Here is a 15222-nt window from a genome sequence, read left to right as displayed (position 1 = left end):
CTAATTTCTAAACTTAGTAATCGCTTGATATTAATTACCGTTTATGAGAATTCAAATCAGGAGCCAGTAAACGAGAGCCTACACAGAACGTACTGTAAAACATGGGCAATGGCTAAAAGAATGGATAATAAAACCAGTAGAGTACTGTAATCTTATTTTTTTTAAGAAATTCTGCACCGTTAATTGAAAGGCGAAACATAAAATCAGAGAGTGTATAACAGCTAAAGAAAAAGCACCATTTGCGAAGCATAGAAGATATTTCTCGATACTACAAGATTGCAATTCCAAAATCAGAAAACCCAACTAACATGACTATTGCTCGGGTTATTGAATATAAGGGGTATAATTCTGCTAAAATTACTACAAAAAGAAGTCGAATTGTAAGACATCAAAGTATTATCAAAGCCTGAATTTGGATTCAGGGAATGTTGAGAAGAAGTACAGCAAACTGCGAATCGCGCTATCACAATTGGAATTTGTTCAGAAGAAGAAACGGCAGATTATTACAGCCCTATTAAATGTCAAAAAAGGTTACGACACCGTTTTTCAAAATGGCTTGCTGGAAAAGTGGATCGAAGCCAACCTAGAAGGATAACTTGATAAGTCCTGTGTAATCAAGGACTAATGCATAATTTATCTCAATTAGCAGATACTACGGATATGACCAAACTTAATATGCCAAAATTGAAGCGGCACTTAATACACTGAATGGGTAACATAAACGTTGAAAAATTAAAGAAGACCTCGTTAATATCCCAAAGTGTATAGAGATTAAGGGAGAAAATGTATCACAATTAGCAACTCACTATGGTTATGTAGGCTATTGAAAGATTAAATATAGATTGTTATAGATATTAAATTGGAAATGTTTTACAGAATTCAATGTTCGCAGCAAAAACAGATATATCGTTTTTTTTAAGAATTTATGTTATTTAGACAAGGCATTTCAGGAGGTCAAGCTTAAAATACCACCAAACGTAAATTGTTCATTGCTGTTAGATAACCCACTTTGTCATCTATTTGAATATATCTTACGGTGTAAATCAGAAAGATGGCAAATTTAATTGTATGTTTTTGCCCAAAAGCACTATATTAATAAAATTGGTGGAAGAATTTACTTGATGATCAAGATGCAGATGTTAGAAGATAAAAGGAGTAAATGAAGAGTAGAATAGAAGAAATTGGAGAAGAAGTTGTATTCTATAATGATGGAAAATGAAATAGCAGATGAAGTGATGAAGTTGGAAAACGAATTAGAAATAAGCCCAAACATTTATAAGTGATTCGCCAACTAAAGAAATACATTTGTATTATGTACATTTTCGTAATTTTAAGGAGTTGATTCTAGAAAAAAAAACAGCAAGCCTCAAAAGTGCTAATCAAATTTGATTATTTAAAAAGAGGATTGCCAAACAAAGAGGTTTCGATATATAACACATATTGATATCATTTTAGAACGCGAGTATGTGCCCACGTGTGCGTTATCAGAAGATGTTTATTGTGTACCTGATAATAAACAAGTTTGAAAATAGCAGTTTTACACCTGCCTTATCATAGAGAAAAAACTTATTAATTATGTTGAGCAATTATGTTTTTTCTTGAACTTAACAATCTTATAGTATTTTGATAATTATTTAATCACTTTTTATTTATTATTATTAAATTATGTAAACACTGAATGCTACAATACGTCAAAATAATTGCATTATTAAACAATTTATTTCCATTTCAGTAATATCAGAATGGAAACAATTTTAATGTTCCGTAGAAAATATCGCATAAAGTTTCACATCGCGTTTACCTTTTTACGTAAACAGCTAAAGCATTTCAAATTTCCTTGTCTTACTTGTTGGTGTAACTAGCATTCTTATGTAAATGCGAGTAACCTTACAATTAGTATTTACTTTCCACGCGGCTTTGCTACTTTGTATTTAAAACCATTGTCTTTGATGTTCCGTTAATCCGGCATTCTCCGACAAAACGAACCAATCGTATATTATCTGCCTTCTCTGTCTATTTCCTCATCGTTTTTGCGCACTTCTTAGCAGCCAACAGTGTTCTAAGAAATATACTTAAACGTTGAGGAGGTTAGTTAAGGTCGATTAGTTATACACAATGAATTAGAATCATCATAAATAACGTATTTTATGTAATCCACTTTGAGCTACAACAACATCGTGCGTGAAAATGATGAATCCTGTGCTGAGTTTGCGACATCCTGCGGGGGCAACTTCCGCCTTATCTGCAGGAAAACGCTAACAACACCGAAGGTTTCAGACGGATACACTCGATCTGTGACGTTAATAAATTAGAAATACATTCACCGCAGGATGCTGTCAAGGTTACTCGTGGCACCCCAGTTTACCATTAAAATCTGGTCCCCGGTGAAGAAATCTCGAAGCCACCAGACCAGTTACATACTGTAAAAATTGATTCATACGTGGTCTTGAAAACTGGAAGAACATCGCCTATCGACTCAGATTTTAATTTTAACGAACCAACCAACGAGTTTTTACCTTTGTACAATTTTATCTAAATTACATTTCATTTCTACGTCACCGGTTACGATCAGTTTATAACATTAATTCAATTTGGAAAATGTTTTGTTAAAAACGTTACGAATTTACAAAAAATTATATATTTTTTGTAATCATATTTTACAATACTTTTTTGAATATGTAGGTGAAGGATTGACCATTTAAATCATACAATCTTAAACCAGGTATACTTTCATACCAGTGCAGTTTATCATTCCCAAAAATCTCACTGTCCAATTTAACTTATTTTAATTGCGGCTTTCGGCTCTGGAAGAACCTGTTTTCTTCGTTTCTGGCCGTAGAAGACTGAGAGGACGACTGGAACATCTGCCGTGGCAGGTGTTTCTTTGTACCTTCCACTCCCTTTCGACAGATCAAAATTACCCAAGCGAAGCGTAAGAGAGAAATCGTCTTTCGTATTACAACTATCTACACGTCCTATTCGCTTAAATACAAGATATCCAGTTTTTAAATATTAATCGGTTCAATTCAGAACTAACACGTTGCGTGATTCTATTTTTATCCATTTGAAATAGTTGCATACATATAAGATGCGGGTTTCAAAATTATCAAAGTTAATAGCACCAAAGAAGATTAAGGTAGTTTACATTTAAAAATATGTGCTTGTTTGACTATCTTCTTTCTACATCGAAGTGAAACGATTTCCTGAACTTACATGTAAATCTATTCAGTTTTCATCGTTATACAACGTAATTACCCGCTTTAAGGAAATTCTTTGGTTTATTGGCATTTTAGATTTTACTCAAATTATAAAAATATCTTTTAGAATTTGTATTGATTTTATTTTATCTTTAAATAATTGTTTATTTTTAAATTTCATTTAAATGACAAATATATTTTCTTAAATAGTTGATGGAATAACTGTGGTATCATTTAAAAACGACAGTCTCCGGTGAAAACACTTACAACATCACGCGGCCACATCCGATGTGCAGTCCTCTTTGATGTACGGTTTCCTCTCCTAATTCGCTGTCTACCATTAATGCACTTCCTGCGAACATCTGCTATGTTCCTCCTTTATACCTGTTCTTCTCCAGTGCTAAGCTTACGACTCACACACTTACATGCCAGACCTAGTGGATGTCACTTCGATCATTTAATTAATACTTGGGAAAAGGGACGACGTAATTCGATTGTTGAATGCAGAGGTAGCTAATGCTAAGCGGATTTTCTCCCCATCTTCGCTAATTTGGACATTCAACGACCCGTGTAATTTTTTTTTTCAGGATCATAATCCAGTTTACACCAACTAGGTTATGGTAAATATACTAACAATAAGATGGCGTGATTCATCTTAAAGTTTTTTTTATAAAACAGCTTAGGATTTAATAAATCTGTAAAGTATATTGTTAATATTTACACAGTAAAAATAACTTGATGTCGGCAACTCGTCAGATTAATATGTAAACACTAATACTTTATTCATAAAATATTTGAAGAGTGATAATGTTATCGAGAACGATATTAAGTGGGAAAGATCGTACTCATCAGAGATTTAATAAATACAAATATTTCCGATTTATCGAATTCCCTCTAGTCTTTGAGATAAGTTAGCTATGGTTTATATCATTCATTAATATGTGTTATAGTTATAATCTAAATGATTTTAAGTATTTCATTCTAAGTTAAAGCTAGAGATGTATTGGAACCTTTGTTATAATAAGCGACACCCAAAACGTTCATTCCTTTAGTACGTGAAGTAAAACACGTAGGGTATGATATATAAACCAATATTTCGAAAAAATGTTGACAAAAGATAGAAAGAAGTTTCAAAACACAGATAATAGTGACACAAATACAACTGCGCAAGGATCAGCAATAATAATTACAGTCAGTACTGAAAAAAGCAGTCCCTGCGTTAAAAACTGGAAGAACGGCAAGACCTGGGGAACTTATTAAATATGGAACAGACTAATTAAATCAGATGTTCACAAATCTATTCCAAAAATGTTTAAATATAACCTTGAGAAGCTTTTACTAACATAAGGTTTACAGTAGGTAGGTTTACAGAAACAAACGGTCTCAAACAACGTTCTTGTATAGTGCTAACACTGGAAAGAAAATTCCAAATTACGGACATACCAATAGATAGTATATCAATATTCTACACTTTGACATTTACTGATTATGAGGTTGTGATTGCACAGGATGTTGATGATGGCGAATATATTACGCGAAAACGAATTCAGGAGCATGATAAAGAGGTTATCTTGCAAAAAAAACTGAATATATGTGTATTGGAGGAGAACAACAAAATTAAACAAACATCAAACATTGCAGCTCATACAAATAACTAGGCGCAAAGATATTGAGGGAGGGAATATGCTGAACAGTATGATGTGGGATATACATATAATTAAAGAAAACAAACACAAAATATACAACTATAATATAATTAGAAGTGTAATAACTTATAGCTGTGAAATGTGGCTTATAAAAGATAAAATAGAAAGAAAACTAAAAGCCACAGAAATGGTTTACTGGAAAAGAGCTGCAGGAAAATCTTGACTGGAAAGAATTAGAAACGAAGACTTAAAGGCTGTAATGAAAATAGAACATGACATTGTAGGTAATATAAGATCTGTAGGTACCAAACGTGGATGGTACGGATATGTAAGAATGGGTCAAAACTCACTGGATGCAACAAGGAAAAAAAGGAGAGGAAGATCACGGAAGAGTTGGAGAGAAGGTATTGGGAAATGCGGATGAGAGAGACGAATAGAAGGAATCGGAATATATAGAGTTAACAACGACGTAATAAAAAAAATCTACAATAACTGAAAACAATGTCATAAAACTCAATATGCCTTTATACTCAGATTAGATTTATACTTTTGGTTAGAATCATGCAATTTTTCATAGATTAAATATTTAAACGTCACTTTAGATATTATCAGCGATAAAGAATGGAATTTGTTCGGGAAGTTGAAAGTGTTTAAGTTGTCATATGGATTCCAATGTCGGTGTAGGGTGAAATTGTAATTAAACTTGAACTTTAGATTTGGTAAATTAATTTGACGTTTATAGTGGCTGATGAGTTTCGAGCCTGAAATGCCAAAATAAAAAGATAGCTTGTGCAGTGTTTGTGCCAAGTGTCAGTTTTGTAGCCTACTGTCTTACATTACGAGTTCTAAATGGTTCGGTTTTTGCTTCGTTAATATTTTCCTTTAATTTCATCCAGCTGTCGTTAAAATCTTCTTGTTTATCTATAGATTTTTTCGCTTAATCGATTATGGTGTAGTTGGTTAATCGACTATGGTGTAGTTGTGTCTCACCGTTATTCAATGTTTATTTGTTGCATGTGTGTTCTTGGTTCTATATTCTTTCATAAATAAAGTGTCATTTTGATTTGTCTAAGAACTATGGGCTAACTGTGTGTACTTCCTTCTGTTGATTACTACGTAGACTCATGTTATGTATTACCCTTGAGGATTTCCAAATGTATACTTCTATTGAGGTTTAAAATCAAAAAAGGTTTTATTGATTCTTAGATCACATAGTGAGGATAATTTGGTCAATAATTTTCCGTTGTCATCAATATGTCTTCGTTTTACGCCAGGAATCGAATATGATCGTGGCAAAAGCTACTCAAACAAAGTATCGTAGTAACATTTTTACCTTAACCCCATTGTGAACATCGAATCAGTCAAGCCCATCTTTATTATTTCTCTGTTGCACTTTTGTAAAAGTGCGTGTTATACCTGATTTTTTTGGCAACACGAAAAGGCTTAATTACTGCAATAACTTAAATTAAAAAAAATTACAGAGAACACATAAAATCAAGCTTTTCTTAATCGACAACTCTCAATTTTATTACTACTTTATAACAGTTACTTACTGTTAGTTATAACTGTTAGTGAGATTGCTATGGAGTTGTCATTTTTTAGATACCCGAAGATGTGATTATTACAGATATTTGCAACTCTTCATGTACGAAGGGGAATAACAACTCATTACATGGCTGCTTAATACTAATTGGTATCTCTTGGTACTTAACAACTGCAGGGCCCTAGCAGCTTCGTCAACACAACATTATAATAACTACTCTTCAGATGGTCCCTCTCAATATGCTGTTGCCAAGTAGCTAAAGAGTAGTAATCCTACAAATAACAGTTTCTGGAATTTAAATTGATAATTTTCAACATCTAAATAGTAAGAATTGGGAGGAAGTCATCTATATCTATATAATTAAAAAGTTGAGAGAGAGCAAATTCAATTTTTAGAAACTAGTTACTTTAATTAATTCAATAATTCTTTTGATGTAAGTCAAGATTAAAAAAAAACTACAGAAAAAGCTTTGAATAAAACAACGTTTTCATAATCGCATATTCATACCTCAAAACTGTACAGTCATTGCGTGTGTAGGAAACAATTTATCATATTATCTCTTATCGACGTGTATGTATAAATGAATTAATTAAGTTTCATTCATGATTGCTTACAATATAATAAATTATAGCTCAAATGTACGATACGCGACATTACTCTATAAATGTAGGGGGCTAAAAATCTGGGTTGATTATGTTATTTTTGAAAAAGTTGGTTGAGATGGAGAATTTCTTAAGGTATGTTTAGAGAATGTTCTACGTTAGAACAGCGGATGTGGATCGACGAAGCAAACAGGTTACACGATAAAAATATGACCGAGTCATTAGCCAGGCGACTTGAATCTATTCGGAAACCTGTTCTGCAGGCTCCGGATTGAATGAAAGTCCACACATCCGGTCACGTTACCTCAGCACACCGAGATTAAATTGGTCTCATCACCGGTATAAGGTGGTGATCTCGTTATGTCTTTGACCTTTTATTTATAATAAAATTGTTTATTTTTTTCTTAATGACGAAAATAATTAGATATTAATTAATAGGTCATTTTTCAAACTTGCTAGTATTGATTTATTCTGCTTCCACTGTCTATGTATTGCCAATCAGCACTCTTAACAAATTAGCAAAATCGTTCAAAGAGGGTATCAGTGGATTAAGGTTGACTTCAATTAATTTCATCAAAGAAGTAGTAAATTTAATCCATAAAATAAAACAGAGAAAATTTTTTAAATCTTAAGATAAATAATATCCTGTAATCACATGTACTATAAATTTCTTTAATTGAGCGAGTCAATAATTACCGCCGACCTCAAAAGTTCGTTCACGGGAACTTAGATCTCTTATAGCCCCGCTACCTTTTCCCACAGAGTGCCGCCATCTCCATCTATTATGGAAATATTTATCTCCGCCTTTCCTGTGGAACTAGTTTTTAATATCACTCGGAGCGGAGATGTCGACTTCCGGCTGTATCGAGGCGATCCTACAACCTGACCGCTCCTCGGGTATCATCGCATCACCTTGATTGCCCAATAAGCACGTTGGACCACTAAATCTTGCCTCAAGGTATTCAGCTTCTCTCAACCAGGCTAATTATTTCCGTCGTAAACTATTTTTTTACTACTTACTACACGGGAAATACGTTTGCGTAAAACTCATGAATGAAAATGACATTAATAGAGGTATTTTTAGTTACGTACATATAACTATAAAGTAAACCGATATTGGTGATTTTCAAAGAAAAGGTAATAAGTTTTATATTTTTCTTCCATATTAAAAGTAAAAGATGGAATCGTTGTAAATACAGATACCTCGCATTTTGTTCTCTACTTTGTCGAATGGGATACATAACAAATCTTATGCTCGTACACTCGACCTTTATTGTAATCTGGTTACGATTTCTTTGCGAGTCGTACAAATTGGTGAGCTCGAGTACGTCTTCGGGCTCTCAAAATTGATGGCGTCTTCATTCCTCGAGCACGTACCGAACGAGATCTGTAAAAAAAGCTCGTAAAGAAAGACCCGGGTATATAGGCGGGTGGGGAAAAGATAGAAACGCGCGGGAAAAAGGGGACAACCTCGTAAAGCTCCCTGCATCGTTACAAATAACGTTTCATTTTTTATTCAATCTTCGTGACGAGCTTAAAGCTTGAACTCCCCCTCTGCTTTTTGGCTCTCAGCCACCTTAGCATCGTCATCAATACCCCAATAAAAAATGGCCTCATTGTCGGTCCATTGTTGGTTTGAGTGTAATACTTGCACTTGTCCCCAATTTCGGTTAGCTTATTGGTGAGGAAAGGTGCGTTGAACTTTCACACTGAATAAAGGTTGGCTTGACGTTGAGAAGGGTCCTTTGGGATCCTTTAGAAAGACTGACAGGTGGAGAAAGAATTATTTGATTATTATGTTCCCGTTTACATTGTTAAATTTTATAACTAAATGATGAGATACGATTTTGTATTATGATTAATATTTTATGTGTAAAATATCATTACAATATTTTTCTATACCAAGTTTAATTAATAATAATAAAATAAGTTAAATGTAAGTTGGCACGAACTCGTATCCTTCTTAAAGTTGCTCATTAAAAATTACGTCGACTATAGATCGACAGAAAATGAAAGTATTTCACCGTTTTTACTAATAATTAAGAGAATGTCGCGGAAAATATATTCATTATTTTACTAAACATATAAAAAAGAAAAAAAAAAGTAGAAGATTTTGCAAGAAAAGTAAAAAGACAAACTTGGAAGGAATTCCCAAAAAAAGATGGAAGCAAATGGTAAAAATAGCCAGAAACACCATAAAATAAGAACGATAAAGAACTAAAATGGAGATAAGACAGAGCATGACCAAAAAGGAATTATTAATAAATGAAATGAATATTTTAAGGAACTATTATCGGGAACCAAACAAAAAGAAAATAAGATAGATCAGGTACGAGACAAAATTGAAGGAGGAAATAAACAATGGAGGAATTGGACTGCAGAAGAAATGTTTAAATATATGGGACAGCTGGGAAACGAGGTATTGTTGCATATACTAAATAAAATCTGGCAAGAAGAAAAAAATGTCACAACATGGGTAAATGGCACTAATAGTGCAAAAACATACGAAAGGATATAATAAGGACTACAACAACTATAGAGATATTACTCTTCTAAGCACTACCATGAAGATTTTAGAACAAATCATTGACAAAAAAATTAAGCCAACAATAGAACAAATAAGTAGATGAGGCACAAGATACGAGACAGGTAAAACAAATCTGATAAGCAATAACGCAAGGAAGAAGAAAATTACCTCTTTCTTCTTTCTTGTGTTACTGCCCGAGGCAAACCTGGGTCGGGATAATATAATAGTGAAACGGGAAAGAATACTATAAGATATTAAAATAAATAAATCAGGGTAAGAAAGCATGATACAATTTCGTTCATGATCAAGAAATGTCAGAATGCCAGTGAGAATTTAGACAGAGAACAGTACGCCTACACCAACGATGATTCATGTAGCGGGTTAGATTTAGATTTATAACAATTGAGTTTGTTTATTTGAAAAACAACACATGTCCAAAAAAAGGATTTTGAGAAAATCAAAAAAGCTAAGGTGTTTTTATAATTAAATGTGGAATAAAAAAACAACTTTTGGCTTGAGTTTTTGTTTGTTTTGCACACAAAACCAAAAAATTATCAAAAATTAAAAAACATTGGAAAAGTAACACTTGTCCCAATGTCAACATCACCGTTTTTTGTGTTTTGGACCCCAATTTTATTCCCCGCCACTGCTATTATCATCACTCATAATTTCAACACTTTGAATGTCTTCCCAGGTATCCTGCTGTCCCTTCGGGTTTGATCGTAGGTCAAGATAAAACTCCTTGTTACGAGGATTCTTATGATATTTCGTAAGTTCCATCAAATCTCGCAGCTTTTTTGGTTTTATTTCAAGTGTACATTGGTTAGGTATCAGCGCAATTTCTGAAGGCTTTTTTTTCCTGCAATGATATGGTATGCCCAGGGACCATGATAATTTCGACGTATTAGCACTTTCCTAGGATACTCTTTAGATATTTGATACATTCGAGCTGGTTATAGCGAAATTTTTGAAAAACTTTCATCAATTAGAAACCATTGGGAGTCTATTCCAGCATTTCCAGCATTCACGACATTAGATGGAGATGGTTTGGACCTTGCTTGCCAAATAAGTTCATTCCATTCATCTGGAACGTCCAGAACTACTTTTTTTGTGGTCAAAATTAGACTAAAGTCGCTATTACACGGTAAGTATGAATGTCCCCTCATAGGATATACGTGTATCACTTTAGATGCCAACTTTAGTACATGCACAAGGGTACATGAAAAGCGAATAAACTACTATTATTGTAGTTGGGGAATTAAATGATAAATGATGGCAGTTTAGGTGTTCCTGAAGATACTCCTTTGCCAGTAACAAGCAAGCCAATTCCTTATATATTAAGTCGCGATTGGCGGTGAGGCTTATCCATTACTGCGACTTGTGATAAAACCTTACAATCAACATAACTCAGATGGAATGGAACATTTTAATGCAAGGTTGTCTAGACCTTTGTGAATTGTTGAGTGTGCGTTTAGTACTAAACTCCAAGTGAATAATACTGTGACCACCAATTTTTAAATTTATTTTTGTTGTACATAACACAATTAGGTAAGTAAATGATCAGTTTCCTAATGAATTTTTGGTTGAAAATATATTGTTGGTCCCAGCGTAATATTTGTAAAATGCAGCAATTATTTCGATTTAAATAAGTCTAGATAAAATATTGATTAATTTTTATAGTTTTAAAATTTGTATTAATCAGAAAAGACTATCAACACCGATATAAATCAAAGCTTTCCGAACGTTATGTAAAACAAACTCCGCTAGTGGCGCCGTTATGCTAAACGTTCGATGTTCAACTACATATATGAAATCGCAAATAAACCCATTGATTTTGTTTTCACCGTTATGCTTGCATCGATACTCAACGCTCCGCTATAATACCGATCGTATTAAAGCAGTAATTTTTTTCTAATGTTGTCAGATTCAAATTTTTTTATGCCATGAAGTGTACCGTGTTTTTGTCATATGACTAATGTTGAGTTAAAAGATAAAGCTCCAATATTTGTTTATACTTCATTCTCGAATATACAAAACGTCACGTCGCATCACATTTTGAAAACAAACTGTTTCAAATACTATTCTCCAGCTAACACCCATGGGTTTTCTAACTTTAGCGATTATTTTGGTTAACTGTCGTTAGAAACTTTCGGCAGCATCATGTGTTCAGAATATGACCGCAAGGACCTTCTAATGTTCGCCGACTGGACAAGTGACATCTAAGCGAGTTTATGTCGACGAAAGCTCCAGCATTTGCGACATTTTGCCTCGAATTAACTGTGTCAGAGCAACAGTCTGTTAAACGGTAGGTTGGACTCCGGGTGACTGGGAAACTAAGGGAACTTGCGAGGGAGACTTTTGCGCAACGACGTGCTATATCGCCTACTTCTCCTCCCCTCTTCAACATCCACCTTTATCCTCGCTTTTCCGGCCTCCTATGTTCACCACCCTCTAGCGTACTGGTTCCATTATTCCCATGGGGAGTACGGCGTATTTATTATTAAACATCACTCTAGGATAATGCATCCATTTGTTAGGAATATGATGTTTGGCTCCATTAAGTTTCCAATTGTTCAAGAGGTGGGTTAATGTGCACATTGATCTTGCAAGGCACTTAACTTTTTGTTTTGTTATCACGTTTTATCTATAAGTTTTAAAGTACCCTAATAATAACGAACGAGTATTTTCACAAAAGCGTAAGAATTTACCGTTTATTCAGAAATGTTTACCATATAGAATAGGCATGTGTTACTTGTAAATCAATTCCTATTCAGTTTGTTTATTATGTATTTACGATGATTGCACTATAGGTAAATGGGTCATACACCATGTGTTTACACCTGTACTCATGTCACAGTTGCGGTTATGAATTTTGTTATTATATGGAAATTGATTTAGTTTTGTCCATAAACCAGAATTACCATTTCTAGATTAAACTTTCACTTTGTTTATACGATTTACTTCCTTTCGTATTAAACAACAACGAATCTGATGGTTAAACGAAGGTTATTACGGTTTATTTTTCGTCCTCGTTCTTTCATAAGTTATTAATTAACTGTTTATACAGGAGAGAACACGAACACTAAAAGAACTATAATCGCAAACTGGGCGGCATTAAGGCGTAATTGGTAAGTAATTGCTCTTGAAATTACGTTATAGCGAGCCGGCAAATTTTTTTCTAAGCACCGTAAGTTTGTCTCCGTCTATCTAGAACAAGGTCGTTAAATATCACTTAAGGGTGGTTTTTGAGGCTAACGTTAATGTCAATTTAGCGTTTTATGTATGTGATACATAATTTTATGCTCTTTTAACCACTTATTCTATTTGATTTATACGCCTACATCTATGAATTTGAAGTATATTACAATTTATATGTTGTATTCTTTACAAATTTGTTAACTATAGTTCTAATTATCTATCATGATATCAGAATAAAACTACAGTTAAACCTATATGTAATGGATTAAATAATGGATTAATCGTTTAAACGAAAAAAAGATAAAGCATTTACAAAAATAGATAATGGATAACCCTTCACTGCAGTGGCATAGAGTTCGAAACACCTTGTACCCTATTATTCTCAAAAGGTAATAGGAAAACGGGGTGTGGTGGATAGCCAGACACTTGCCGGCACCGAGAATTTCGACAGCAGGTGTATCTTCAACACCTGCAGTCACCAGCTGGTAATAAGCGAAAGGGCAGCACACGACAAGAACTGACAGTTGCGGTACCGTAATTGGTTAAAGTCAACTGTGTAATAACCTTAGCGTAATCTGCATCGGTTATTACCACTTTTTTCATTATTTAATTTTAGTGTGCTGTAAAAATATTTTTTTTTGATACAATGTTTATTTTTTTATTTTTGTAAAGGTGCAAGAAAAACTGCCATATTATGCCACACATAAAAACAATAAAAAATCCTGAAAGAAAATTCTAAAATTATTTGTGGACTTCCAAAACTGCCGCTCTCATGAAATATTTGCGAGTTTGGGGGAACGAGTTTTGTTCCCGAATAGAAATTTATTTGTTCCTGTCGCTCTCGCAATCGCATCAACTTTTTCCTCTCACTGGGAAGCATTTAAATAATGAGATTCTGCGAGTTGCACAAAACTTTCATGCCTACTTATAAAATATATGGAATGTGAAATCATAAAAAACTACTTGTAAATCACAAACGTTGCCGTATAACAAACACCACCAAAGTAAAAACACAAAATACAAATAGATCAACATCTATCTGGCTACTATTAATAACACAATGGAACATGTGAGTTCATTGTAATCGATATGTTTGCAGTGATTTATAGTTGATAGTATAATTAAGCTTGATTTATTAACACCACCCAACCCTGAAATGTAATAGGACATGTTACAAAAGATTTCATTAATAAAATATGATATTTTATATTAAACATTGATGTTCTAATTTTAATATTAATTAATGCGAATATCGAGCGCGTAATAATACTAGATTGTTTAATTGCACGTGTTATTTAATTAGGTCTATGCTATGCGGTTGGAAATTGCGTCTGGTTATTTCTAACACGTGTTAATTATAATTGTGCAATATTATTGTAAATTATAGAACTAAATGATTTTATGTGTTTACAATTTATTCTTTAGTGGTTATATCAGAATGTGGGTAATATCTACCGTTATGTTGTACCAACGGCGTGTTTATGAAACGTATACATATACGTATGGGTCATTGAGCTTATAGTGACGTACTTTTTTCTTATCACTTTATATTGAAACGCTTAAAAAATTATATCACTAAAAAGTTTTAAACATATAATTAAAAAAATCTTTAATATTAACACTTTAACACCATCGGGTAATGTCATTCACGTCAAAACTCGTTTAGCTTTCATGCTTTAGTAATTTTAACACCATCACACACAAGAAGCTAATTACCTTCATCTAGATAGTTGAACTTAAGTAAGCGTGAATTGACCAGTAAAGCTTCGTTAATTACGTAATTGAATCACGTTTTTTTTACGTAGAATTAACAAATTTACACATTACATTAAAATAATTAACATAATATATCATATCTATATACCATATCTAAAAAATATCTAAAAATATATTTATCATATCGAAAAATTTAAGAATTGGTGTTGATCTTTTGAGAATTAATTTTTTAAATATCTTTGACATTAGTGGTAACAGAGAAATTGGTCTATATGACCTTACATCGTTTGGTGATGCCTAATTTAGATATCATGATGATCTCTGCTGCTTTCTAGGCGGATTTTGGGACGTATTTTAACCTAAAGGCATTTTTTCCAGATTTCTGTCCCAAAATTTTTGTCATATCTTTGTTATCATAAGCAGATTTTCAAAAAAAATTAAAATTAGTGAAAGAAAAATTCAAAGTTGACTGATGCCACGAATTAACTCGTTCATAAGTCAAAATTAAGAAAAAAGCAGTATCATTGCACTACAAACATTTTGCTGAGTGCCAGATCCTCGAAAAATCTAAATGATGGTTACAGTATGTTACACACGAAAACATGAGGACACATTGCAGTCCAGCTAATAGTATCATGTTTTTCATTTAATTTTCTTGCCATGACTACCCCGCATCCTACTGCATCCTGCAGTCTCTGTTTCTAATTGCTGCAAGACACTCAGGAAAATGCCGTCCGGTTAATGAAGATTCAACCACTTTAGTTAAGGATGCATACTTGTTATGCTGATATTT

General features: G+C 33.3%; 1 protein-coding gene across 4 annotated transcripts in view; it reads left to right on the top strand.

The window, feature by feature from the left end:
* The window catches only part of LOC111420512 (sticks and stones), a 368860-nt gene that overhangs the window by 296581 nt on the left and 57057 nt on the right, over positions 1-15222 (top strand). The gene's annotated exons all lie outside the window — the stretch shown is intronic.

This window comes from Onthophagus taurus, chromosome 1, assembly GCF_036711975.1.
Source record: "Onthophagus taurus isolate NC chromosome 1, IU_Otau_3.0, whole genome shotgun sequence".
In the NCBI taxonomy this organism is placed as follows: Eukaryota; Metazoa; Arthropoda; class Insecta; order Coleoptera; family Scarabaeidae; genus Onthophagus; species Onthophagus taurus.
The sequence above is the reverse complement of the archived record's forward strand: the minus strand, read 5'-3'. Positions and strand labels throughout refer to the sequence as shown.